Consider the following 12842-nt stretch of genomic DNA (forward strand, 5'->3'; position numbering starts at 1 on the left):
AAGATCTATATAAAAAAACAAAAAACAAAAAAACCATGGGGCGCCCTTAGGGATGGCGCCTCACTTGCCTTATGGGGCGCCCCAGGGGGTGGCGCCTCACAGGGTATTTTGGGCCGCCCTGGGCCCAGGCGGTCAGGGCATTTTTAAAAAAAAATTGGGAACAGGGGCATTTTTAAAATTTTGATTTGTTTTAGGAATATTAATAAAAATCGCCGCTCCTCTTCTAAATATGTTCCGAATTTTAATTTAGTTATAGTTTGATTCATACTGTCATAATATGAAAAGGATTGAGCACTTCAGCCTATATATATATCCTACTTAATTTGGACCGTATCCTCCGATTAAACTTGGGCCTTGACAGTGCAACTGTTGCTTTGCTTTGCTTTGGTTATGGGTTTACAAGTTGGGCCTTTGTGCTTTTATATATTTGGGCTAGGTTTGTGGGCCTTTTAAAATTAATAAATTATTATGCTACCCACCATATTTTCAGTGCCATGTTCAAGCGAGTGAGTCTATGGTACTATGCATATCACGGATTGTTACTGTGCTACGGCTCTATATTCGAGTATTCAAATCCTAACGGTCGATCCGAACCATTCATCTTGTTCTCCATATTAATATGTGTTTGGAGACCAAATTTTACATTTTTTGAAATTTTTTTTACTATTTTTTTAGATATTTAGAAAATCACTTGATCTGAAAATTCTGGACCATCCAAAAACAGTGATTTTCAATAAATCTAAAAAAATAGTAAAAAAATTTCAAAAAATGTAAAATTTGGTCTCCAAATACATATTAATATGGAGAACAAGATGAACGGTTCGGATCGACCGTTAGGATTTGAAAACTCGAATATAGAGCCGTAGCATGGTAACAATCCGTGATATGCATAGTACCATAGACTCACTCTGTTCAAGCTAATTCAATCGTTTGAAGGTTTCAAAATTAAGAGAGGATGGTTTCCAATTAAGTCATATCAATCTGTCTATGACAGAGCAATTAGAGTCAAATGTATGGGCAGATATATATAGTAAAGAAAAACGTATACAAATTAAGAAATCCAATTAAATAATTAATTATTCAGTTTTCTAAAAAAATATCTCAAAAGTTTGAATCAATAATTCAGCTTCTTCTAATACATCCAAAACATCTTTTCACCTTTTTCCATTCTCACAAATTATTTAACAGATTTCTAAAAAATTCTGAACATCTTGCCTAAACATATGTCTTCAATTATGAAAAAAAAAACACTTTTTAATTTATAGTCCATATATTCTTTGTATTGCTTATTTCTGTCAGGGTGTCAATCATATCCTTTAAACCGTTTATCCGTCCCGTCCCGTACCATATATAAGTATGGTTTTTTTGCTGTTAACTTATTAGATATGACTAGAGATAAGAATTTTTATCATTAGTTTATTGAATAAAAATATGAATAAGAGCTATTTTGCATTCATTACCCTATATAATAATTAATAAATATAAAAATTATCTACGATAATTTTTATATATACATAAAACTATGTAATTTTATTATTATTACTGAGAATATTAGGAATATATATTAGATGCTTCTCCTTATTATTCCAAGTCAAATGTTGTCCACACACGCACGCACACCCATATATATTGTCACGACCCCGCCGCCAGGCCGAGAGTCGTGACAAGAGAGGCACCTCGCATCCATCCATCGTCTCGTCAACCTACGTCGCAATAAAAAGAAACAACAAAAATAATACGGAGTCAACTACAAAGCTCAGTAACCGGTTATTTAACGACGGACTTCTCTATAACTGACTTAACTAAACAACCATTCAAACAGACTAAATTAATCCACACAATTTCAAATCATGCCTGCATTAATCGGCAATAGCACCTGGGTCTGGGTTATCCGTAAATCAAGTCACACAATATTCATATCATTTTCTTTCACACAATCACATTATTTCTCAAATTCTCATAACACACGATCATTTCATTTCACAAATCAAATTCGAACCACAGACCCGCTATTCCATTAAATATGCATCATAATCCAATACCCAATTCAATCATCCAATTCAATTCAACCAAACAAAATAAAAACACAGATTATAGAGAAGTCCGGTTACCTGATAGCGATTAACCCAAAAAATACAAATCAAACTGCAACGACTATTCAGAATCAATGCAACGTAGTCGGAATTCCAATCAGATATAAAATCAAATATCACAATACTAATCAAATTTTCGCGAGGATAAAAAAATGACTTTTAGCGACGGAGTACCGTCATTGTTCAGCCTTTTCTTTTTGTGACGGTACTTTTCCCAAGAGAGTACCGTCATAAATACACTTTTTCTCTCGCGAAAAGTGTCTACTCTGTTGTTGTGAAAATATTTTCCTCTCATTTTTCTCTATGTTTCTTCGGTTTACTCCTTTCACTTTTATTTCACTATAGTTTTTTTTTATCCTAATCCAATTGAAGAGATAATGACTAATATAAAGGAAACTTTTTAACGGTGGTAAAAAATACAAATGTGGTAACACATGGATAGGCCACGTGGAACTAGTGTCACCTCATTTTTTTTTTCTTATATTTTTTTTTTCAAAGTTGAAGATTATTTTACATAAGTAACCTTATAATTTTACAATATTATAAATAGCTCCAATATAAGTTATAAAAATATAATTAAAATTATTGGATGTTACAAATACACACACCAACGACTCAAAAGTGATAACAAATGACAAAGCTAAAATAACTAAAACTTGTCAAATACCAACTCAAATAAAATAGATGGTGTGACTTTTCGCGAGAAAGAGACTAACGGGGAATCAAGGATCAATGATACTAATTATGCAGTTTGTAGTTTGGAGGGAAAGATGTGCAAGATCATTTACGGAAAAAATGAGAACAACAGAGGAATTGCTACAGGATGTGCTGCAACAGTTACATATAGTGGGGTACCAGGAAAGTATAACTGCGAACGGGGCTATGACTCGTCAAGAGGACAACAACTCGGGAGAGTAGGATCAAGGATACTGACAAGCAAAGCGAGGGGTAAAGCCAATCTATGCTGTCAAGCGCTACTGTTTACTCTTTAGATTGTGTTAGTTTCTTAAGTTAGATTTTATTTGCTTTCCAATTTATTTATCAGCAAGCTCAAATGTTTTGAGCTTAATTTAAATTTCAAACTTTTACTCTAGGTTACAATCTATGTAATCATTTACATGAATCAAATATGGGCCAAGACCCTTATTTTTTCTAAAAAAAAAAAATCACAGCTTTTCATAGTAGAGGAGCATGGATGTGAGACAAATTACATCTATTGGGAGGTTCCTCATTTGGAAAAAGTTGTAAATACCTTTAGATTAATCTTGATGAAATTAGAAGTAGTAGCAAAGTCCTTTGCTATGAAGGTCATTTTATATATGATTCTTTACTAGCTAGCAAACATGAATATAAAAAAAAAATGAAAAATATTAATTCGCGTACACGGTTGAGCATATCAGGGATCTTAAATGTACCAACTCGTGCAGCCGATGAATTCTGTGACGGACTGACGGGCCCTGCTTGACAGAGACCCAGTTTGTGCTCAGCCGTGTAGAAGATGAAATAAATACATTCAGATTTCAAGAAGGCGCCATGGTTTCGGATGTGCGTTATACCAATATTATACAAATCTTTCGCTCTAAACAACACTTAATTTGGAAGTTTTTTTTATAATCCGTAGAATTTTTCTGGATCCATATAAAATAGAAATAATAATTGATCAAACTTTTCACAATACCGTTAATGAGATATCAAATTGATAACGACATCCAAATATTGACAAGTAATTTATAATATCTATATATATATATATATAATTGATAACGACAAATAATATAAATACATCAACCCTTTCACAACACCGTTGAGATATCAAATTCAACAAAAAAATGTGACGGATATCTCGAGTACATCATATAAATGTTTTTTTTTTTAATTAACGTCACCCCTCTAAAAAATTTGTGAATTTAATTTTTGACTCCATACCTTGGAACTTCTGTTCGTCTCTTCCAAAACGAGGTATCTATTTGGATGGACGAATTATATATCAATTATTATTCTTTTAAAAAGTATTGATATTGATTTATCAACCCACTCATGATATCGAATTCGGATCCAATAACTATAAGAATAAGACGATATTCGTGAGGGTAAAAAAAACTATCTCCGAGGGTTCATTGACAAAAACGTGATATTTTTTAGCATATAAGTATTACCGACATAAGTATCTGCGATAATAAAAAAGCACTTTTACCATGTAGTGGATCAGATTTTTTAAAATTTGATACGAGTTTTATTCTGGCACGAATCTCAAAGGAGACTATCTATATTCTAAATATGCTCTGAAGTGATTTTAAAACAACAACAATCAAACTTACTCTCAAACAAGTTGAAAGTATTCTCCTCAATCCAGTACCGCACAGTATTCTAAATATGCTCCGAACTTCCGAAGTTTAATTTAGAGGGAGTGTTATTCTAAGCGCGTAAATTCTAGTTATTGTTTAAAATCAAAATAAGGAGATCGAATAGGAGATCTCGGAGCACATAATTATTTGAGCAAACTAATAAGCGATTTAAATTTTTTTTAGTAGCGTTGACTTTTCTGTCCTTTATAAAGTGGTGCGGGTCCGGTTTGGGTTTCAAATCTAATCAGGTACATTTAATGGGTTTACTACTTATCGGGCGTAACTAGACAAGGTCCAATAAACCTATTCACTCCCTGTATAAATGAACCATGAATCTCCCATGGTGGTCCAAGCAAAGCACCACCTTCTCCTCTCTTCTTCAACCAATGGATTCACGTACATGCACCACCTTCTCCTCTATTCTTCTACTGTTAATCCTTTTCTCTGCAGCCAATTTTGCACCGGTCACCTCCTCCGACCATACTTATGAGTATCTCTTGAGCAGCCAGCCCTTTTATCACACCACCGTTGAAAAACAAAGCCACTTTCGGTTCTATTGGCATGACATTGTGAGTGGTCCCAATCCAACGAATGTGCGAGTAGCAGAAGCGCCGGGAACCAAGACATCATCCACATTTTTCGGGATGGTTGTTGTGATTGATGACCCACTGACAATTGGACCTGATGTGAACTCAAAGTTAGTGGGCCGGGCACAAGGTTTATACGCTGCGGCGGGGTTAAAGAAAATAGAGGCTCTCATGGCAATGAACTTTGTGTTAATCGACGGGAAATATAATCGGAGTACAATTGCTATTTTTGGACACAACGAAGTCCTTTCTAAAGTGCGGGAAATGCCGATTGTCGGAGGGAGCGGGTTGTTTAGATTCGCTCGTGGGTATGTTCAGGCGAAGACCTACACGTCCGATATTAAGACCGGTGATGCCGTGGTGGAGTATAATGTTTTTGTCAATCACTACTAAGAATTAATGAGAGAAATTTATGGATTGAAATTTTTTGTTTTCTTTTTTAATTGAATATAAGTTGGAGGTCTAACCTCATTGTTTAATATTCTTTATAAAGATTTCAAACATGCAACATTCGTATGAACATGCAACTTTAGCATAAGACCTTCCGTGCTATTGCCTCAAGAACTTATCATATAAATTTTAAATGATAAATCCAAAATATTAAAACCAATGCATTATTGATGCATTTACATGTCAAATTTATAATATTTTTATTTTATTTGATATAAAGTCAAGCTGTCAAAAAATTATGAAATTTAAGTTAATTTTAATACATTTAATTTCATCATTTTTTGACCGCTTGACTTTATACAAAATGAACTAATGTTTTTGTAAATTTGAGATATAATTGCATCAATAATGGAGTACATCGGTTTTAACAGATTGAATTTGTTATTTGAAATTTATATGATAAATTTTTAAGACAATAGTACGTAATACCTTATAATATCCATAGTATCTAATAGCATCTAAACCTTACTCAAAAAATATTTTTGCCTTCTGTTTATGCTCCAATGCTTGAAAGCTTCCCTCCTGCACCACTCCAATTCAAAAGAACTTTGTATTCTTGTTCCCCTTCCTTCTCCTTAGGTCTGCTCCATAATTATCAAAAGCTAGTGGGTCACATAGGTTAATAACTAATTAAGTCCATATTATATTTCAGAAAATTAGTAATTGAGGAAATCCGAATCTTTATAATAAAATTCTCCATTAAAAGATAATCTTTCGCTTTACAATTATTTTTGGAGCTAGCTGTCTGCGTGTCCCCACTCTTTCTCTCATTTCTCTCTCTAGATGGAGGTAGCTAGGCATCTCTATCCCACAAGTTTCATAAAAAATAAGGTCCACGGTATTCCACTTGCGCTAATGAGATAATGAGCTAGTGATCCGTTTCATTTTTATAGTAATTAAATGTAATTTAGTCTCACGACGTTAAATACAATATTATACAAAAATTAAATTAAAAATATGTCAAATCAAATGCTTTTGTGGAAATTATAAGAAAAAAATACCGTTAGTGACAAATTTTCATCCCGAAAAAATTTGTTGTTGTGTTAATAATATTTTTTTCGGGTGAAAACGAACAACGGAAAAAGATTCTAAATGAGTAATTTTAACTTCATGCAACAGACGAATTATATACAACAAAGCAATTTCACTTCCATATATTGATTTCATTTGACTGACTTTTCAGTGTCTACATTCTTCTTTCACCGATTGCAAATATGTACATTCTTACCTTGATCACCAAAGCATAGGCATGCATGTATCATTCATTCAAAATCCTGCACCACAATTTATATATGTGGCCTATTATATTGTCCTGCTCCTCAACTCAAGCATTAATTGTTGTCTAAAAAATATCAAAAGTATCAGTAAACGTCTGCAAATAACCATGACTCGTAAATCCGAATAAGAATCATAATCCGAATAAGAATCTGAATCCGAATCCGAGTTGGTCACTTAACTGTGGAATTAAAATCGGATGAATCGGTTGAATTAAATCTAAAATTCAATTTTTTTTTGTACCAATAAATATGAGAAAAATTAATGTGTAAAAATTTAATATTTCCAAAATTATGTAAAGACAAATCATTACAATAAAAAAATCCATTCAATTGCCCAATGGTTGTTCCCTTGTAGGCTTGTACTAATTGATTGGCTTGGATTTTTTGAAAAAAAAATCTATTTTGTATTAGAAAAATAGGAAAAGATCATTTGTAAAATTTTAATTTGTAAGAAAATTTTAATAAGATAAAAGACAACACTCAAATATTCACTAATATAATAAAATACAAAAATTACAAATAATTAAGCTGTTATATTAAAGATTGCATAAATTGAATGAATAAAAACTAAATACAGTAGAATATTAACACGTCCCGGATTGATATGAAGCACTTAAAATAAATATTAAATTAGAAATGGCCGAATATATATAATAACCAATAGTGGGTCCATTTGCTTAAATTGAAAAAATAGGTCCCACCTTTCTGGTGACGAGAATTTCCTTCCTTCTATATATCCACATAACCATAATTTATTAAGTAAATATCTGATTACAAAAAGTCAACTAATGGTGACGAGTGATGACTAGGTACATGTGAATTGACATTTCAACATAAAACGAATAAGTTTTTAAAATTATATAGAACAATTAAGTAAATTATATTACATTAAGTACCATTCAGCAAATAATCATATTACATTAAGTAAATGTAAAATGGTGGTGGGTGATGACTTGGAAGCATCTAAATTAAATTACAACCTAATACGATGAAATTTTTTAAGAAAACAACGAATGCTACATTGCAACTATCATTACAAAAATAAGTTACAACTTTGAATGGGACATTGTCATTTTACAAAAAGTCAACTAATGGCTACACGGACATGCACCACCTTCCCCTCTGTCCTTCTACTCTTATTCCTTTTCTCTGCAGCCAATTTAGCGCTGGTCACCTCCTCCGACCATACATATGAGTATCTGTTGAGCTGCCAGCCCTTTTCACACACCACCGTTGAAAAACAAAGCCACTTTCGGTTCTATTGGCATGACATTGTGAGCGGTCCCAAAACCCAACGGCTGTCCGAGTAACAGAAGCACCAATAACCAACACATCATCCACATTTTTCGGGCTCGTCGCCGTGATCGATGACCCACTGACAGTTGGACCTGATTTGAACTCAAAGTTAGTGGGCCGGGCACAAGGTTTATACGCTTCGGCAGGGTTAAAGAATGTAGGTCTCCTCATGTTGGAGAACTTTGTGTTAACCGATGGGAAATATAACGGGAGCACAATCAGTATCATGGGACACAATGCAATTTATTCCGAGGTGCGGGAAATGCCGATTGTCGGAGGGAGCGGGTTGTTTAGATTCGCTCGTGGGTACGTTCAGGCACGGACCTACTTGTTCGATACAAAGAGCGGTGATGCCGTGGTGGAGTATAATGTTTTTGTCAATCACTACTAAGAATTGGTAAGAGTAATTTATGAATTGAAATTGTTCATCTTTTTAATAAAGGTTGAAAGTCAAATTTCTCAATTATTTAATATTCATAAAACACGAAAAATATATTTATTGCTAGACGAGAGACTAGGGATGTAAACGGTTGGATACGGATCGGATAGTGGTCTTACCGTATCCGTATCCGTATCCGTTATAATTTTTCGGATACAGATACGGATATGGATAATCTCAGATACGGAGAGACCGGAACTCTAAATTGTAATTTGTTTTCTTGAGTTTTTATTTTAAAGGAGAAAAACCAGAGAGTAAATTTGTGTTTTTTTTTTCTTTAATTGTATGTGCATGTGTAGATGTGCCACATGCAATTGTATGTTGTTTTTAAAAGTGCCAAATTATGGAGCACGGAACGGCATGACTCTTAATTGTAACCCTTATCTATGCACTCTACAATCTTACATTTACTATTGAACAATTTAACTGGTTATAATTTATTATTACTTTTCGTATATCGATCAACCTATTTTATAACCGTACAGTGGATATGGACAAAAGAGGGACAATTCTCAGTAAAGTCATTCTATGAGGCAATGGAGCAAGGCCCCTGGGAGCAGACACAAATGGAAACGATATGGAAGATCAAAGGCCCGGGGAGAGTTATGATATTTGCATGGTTGCTGATGAACAACAAACTACTCACAGTCGATAATCTAAAGAAAAAGGGATGGGAAATGGCAAATATATGTCATATGTGTAGGAAACAGGAGGAAACAATTCAACACCTCTTTCTGGATTGTCAAGTGGGAAAGAGCATAAGAAGACAAATGTGCAATCATATCTCAACATGGCAGAACAGGGATGGCAATGGAACCATTGATTACACGTGTATGATTGACAAGGAGGTGCTTCTGGTAAACAGGCAAATCACGTTGACTGCATGCTTTGTCACTTGGAGAGAGCGATGTAGGCGCATTTTTCAGGAAAATTGTAAAACAGACACATTATTAGCAATTGAAGTGGCTCAGGAAGTAAGGAGTTGGTTTGGAATCGATTGAGAATCCATGGAGAAGGGTATAGCAGCATAAAGGATGTAGATTAGGGGCAATTGTATGTTTAAATTACGCAATTTTATTTTCACTTTTGTAACTCTGGACACCACTGGTGTCTGTTATTAATGGAATATAGGAGCTAGACTCCTAAATTTCTTCTCAAAAAAACCTATTTTATAACCTGTGACGATGGTCCGGTAAACTTCTAATGATGTGCTTTAGTACATGTACTTTAGTTCCCAATATGCAACATATATAATATATATTCAACTTGCTTTATTGTTGAATTAAATATTTTGGTCAGAGCTTCGCAGAATCTTCACATGTGTTGGAGCTATAACAAATTAAAGCACCAACGACTTAAGTTACCTTTAATATTTTATTTTTCAGTTTATTTGCTAAACTATTGAGCTTATTTTTCATAAGATTTCTGCTAATAGGTAGGTTATATTGTATTATTATTTTTCACCCACTACACAACATGCTTACTAAAAATAACCATTATGCCAACTATTCTTTAAATAATTATATAGGGGAGATCATGTTTTGGCATCAAAATGGATAATCGCCTTTAATTTTGGTTCAGCTTACTCTCAGTTTGTTGCACTGCTTTTTTGATATCTATTTGTTACACTGCTTTTTTGATCAAATAATAGTCAGGTGTGGAGGAGCTACTTCCGTTTTTATTTTTGAAAATTTGTGTAATTAAACCCTTTATATTATTTATAAAATTTGTTTGACAGTTACCCGCCAACCATCAAAAAAAAAAAACTATATATGCTTAAATAAACGCCTAAAATAGCCAATTCAGTTTTTATGCTGGTAAAAGCTGATTCATACATGCTCTAATCGATTTGAATTAAATCTCAACATATAGTATATTAGTCATAGCTTACGTGCTTTATTATTCATTATATATTCAGTTTAAATATTTTAGTCATAATTTTGTCGTTCCCAGAGCACCTTTGGACCTCTGACTTAAACAATTTAACTGTTGGAGTTCTTTAAAAAGTATTGAAATTGATGTTTCAAAACACTCATGATATCGAATTCGGATCCAACGCGGTACCAGATCGTGCAATTGAAATGAGATCTGAATCGTCTGTTTTATTCTGACACGAATCTCTATACAAATCCCTCACATATATTCTAAATAGGTTCTGATAAGTGATTAAATCTCTAAACAAATCGTCTGTTTTATGCTATGATATCTTCTATACTAGTCTAGTATATGATTAAATGCCTAGTCAAATTTCATACTTTCATACTAGATATATATATATATTTTTTCAATATGAACCTATGAAAAGGGTGAATTCAAAGGGTGAATTCAGCTCAGATCTCCTAAAGTAACCCAATTTTTTAGTTTGGATCAGGACCGTCCGATCTACAATGACACAAATATTAAAGGACTTTGTACATTCCACTTCAGACGAAATTGGCCCGCATTGCGGATCAAACTCAAAATTTGGATTAATTTAGGAGATCCAGACCCAAAAAGGTTCAGCCTATATATAGATGCTTGTGCACCTCAATCAACTTTAAACCGTATCATCATCATATTTTGCATTCCTCCGTTTAAACTTGGGCCTTGACATTGCACCTCTCTCTGGATCTATTGCTTTGCTTTTGAGTTTATATCTGTTCGGCCTTTGAGCTTATATATGTTCGGGCTAAGTTTAAGTCATATCATTTAGTCTAGAAATCAATCACACAAATATATTAACTCGTCAACCTCGACTAATTAACTTCAACTATACATTCTTTATATTGAGAGCAATAGCTACTTACAAGTTGCAAGTGTTGGGTACGCAAGGAAAAACGAATAAAAATCCTACGAACTTTAACAAATCAAATTAATTATTCAGGTTTGTATAAAATATCTCAAAGAATCGAATCAATAATTGACTTCGTTCTATTAATGCATCCATTTTTTTTTCCATCTTAATTTCTCCTTTCCCACAGATTATTTAATATATTTCTAAAAGATTCTGAACATCATTACTAAACATATATATTCAGTTATGTAGAGTGAATAAGAATTTCCTTATAATTTATTTATAGTATATATATTCCCTATGTTGCTTCTTTCTGTGAGTTAATGCTGAATTGGTTAGTAGAGACTACTAATGCTCAACGGTTTTAATTACTACTTATCGGGCGTAACTATAAACGATCCAATAAACCTATACAGTGCCCACTATAAATGAACCATGATTCTCCTTTGTTGCTCATTCAAAGAAAAAGAACTAGAAAAAAAGAAGAAGACAAGAACAACATACCAGCCACCCATGGCTACCTGTATATGCGCCACATTCTCCTACCTCCTCTTATTCCTCACCACTGCAACCAATTTAGCACTGGTCATCTCCTCCGACAGTGCTGATGCCTATCTGGTGAGCAGCCAGCCTGTTTCTCGCACCACTGTTGAAAAACAGAGTCATTTTCGGTTTTATTGGCACGACATTGTCAGCGGTCCCAATCCAACTTCTGTCCCAGTAGCAGAAGCACCAGGAACCAACACATCATCCACATTATTCGGGGCCATCTTCATGATTGATGACCCACTGACAACTGGGTCCGACATGAACTCCAAGTTAGTGGGTCGGGCACAAGGATTCTACGGCTTCGCAGGGTTGAAGAAAACTGGGCTTCTCATGGCAATGAACATTGTGTTAACCGACGGGAAATATAACGGGAGTACAATCACTATTTTGGGACACAACGATGTGGTTTCTGCGGTGCGTGAAATGCCGATTGTTGGCGGGAGCGGGTTGTTTAGATTCGCTCGTGGGTACGTGGTGTTACATACCATCGATGTGAAGAACCGCAATGCCGTGGTGGAGTATAATGTTTTCGTCAATCACTACTAAAAGTAAGAGTAATTTAATTATGAATTGAAATATTTATATATATATAGAGAGAGCTTGATTTGGATGACTGAGTCATGGAGTAAAACACGTTTGTACTCCACAACATATTTCTAGTTTGAAAATTCAAATGATCGATTCGAACTTTCCATCAAAAGGGGGAACTGGCCCTTCACTCTTTAGCAAAGCAAATGCCTCTCCTCTGCTCTTTTTCATGGTTCGTGCAATCCATGTTTACTTTTATTTTTTCTGTGCTTCGGCATCTGTTTATTTATGCCTTTGTCTTGCACGCCAACTGTTTGTATTTTTGCCTAAGAGAACTTTGTTGTCTCTACACCAATATATAGTCTCAGTGCTGTTGGATTTTCTCCATGCTGTTGGATGTTTTTAGTATTTGAAAATAATTAATCTATGTAATAATACTGATTTTGTTACTAATAATCCATCTATTATATGCCATTTCAAAAATTTTATTGAAAATGAATAAAAG

The 12842-nt window shown here is 34.0% G+C and overlaps 2 pseudogenes across 1 annotated transcript; both read left to right on the plus strand.

The window, feature by feature from the left end:
• The first annotated feature begins 4823 nt into the window (after nt 1-4823).
• On the plus strand, nt 4824-5462 carry LOC144560735 (dirigent protein 22 pseudogene; annotated as a pseudogene).
• Nucleotides 5463-11755: 6293 nt separating this feature from the next.
• Nucleotides 11756-12380, plus strand: LOC144560838 (dirigent protein 22 pseudogene; annotated as a pseudogene). The gene has a single exon (XR_013513494.1). The product of XR_013513494.1 is annotated as a dirigent protein 22 pseudogene (transcript).
• Nucleotides 12381-12842: the final 462 nt, after the last annotated feature.

Source organism: Carex rostrata, chromosome 10, assembly GCF_964058835.1.
Source record: "Carex rostrata chromosome 10, lpCarRost1.2, whole genome shotgun sequence".
NCBI lineage: Eukaryota > Viridiplantae > Streptophyta > Magnoliopsida > Poales > Cyperaceae > Carex > Carex rostrata.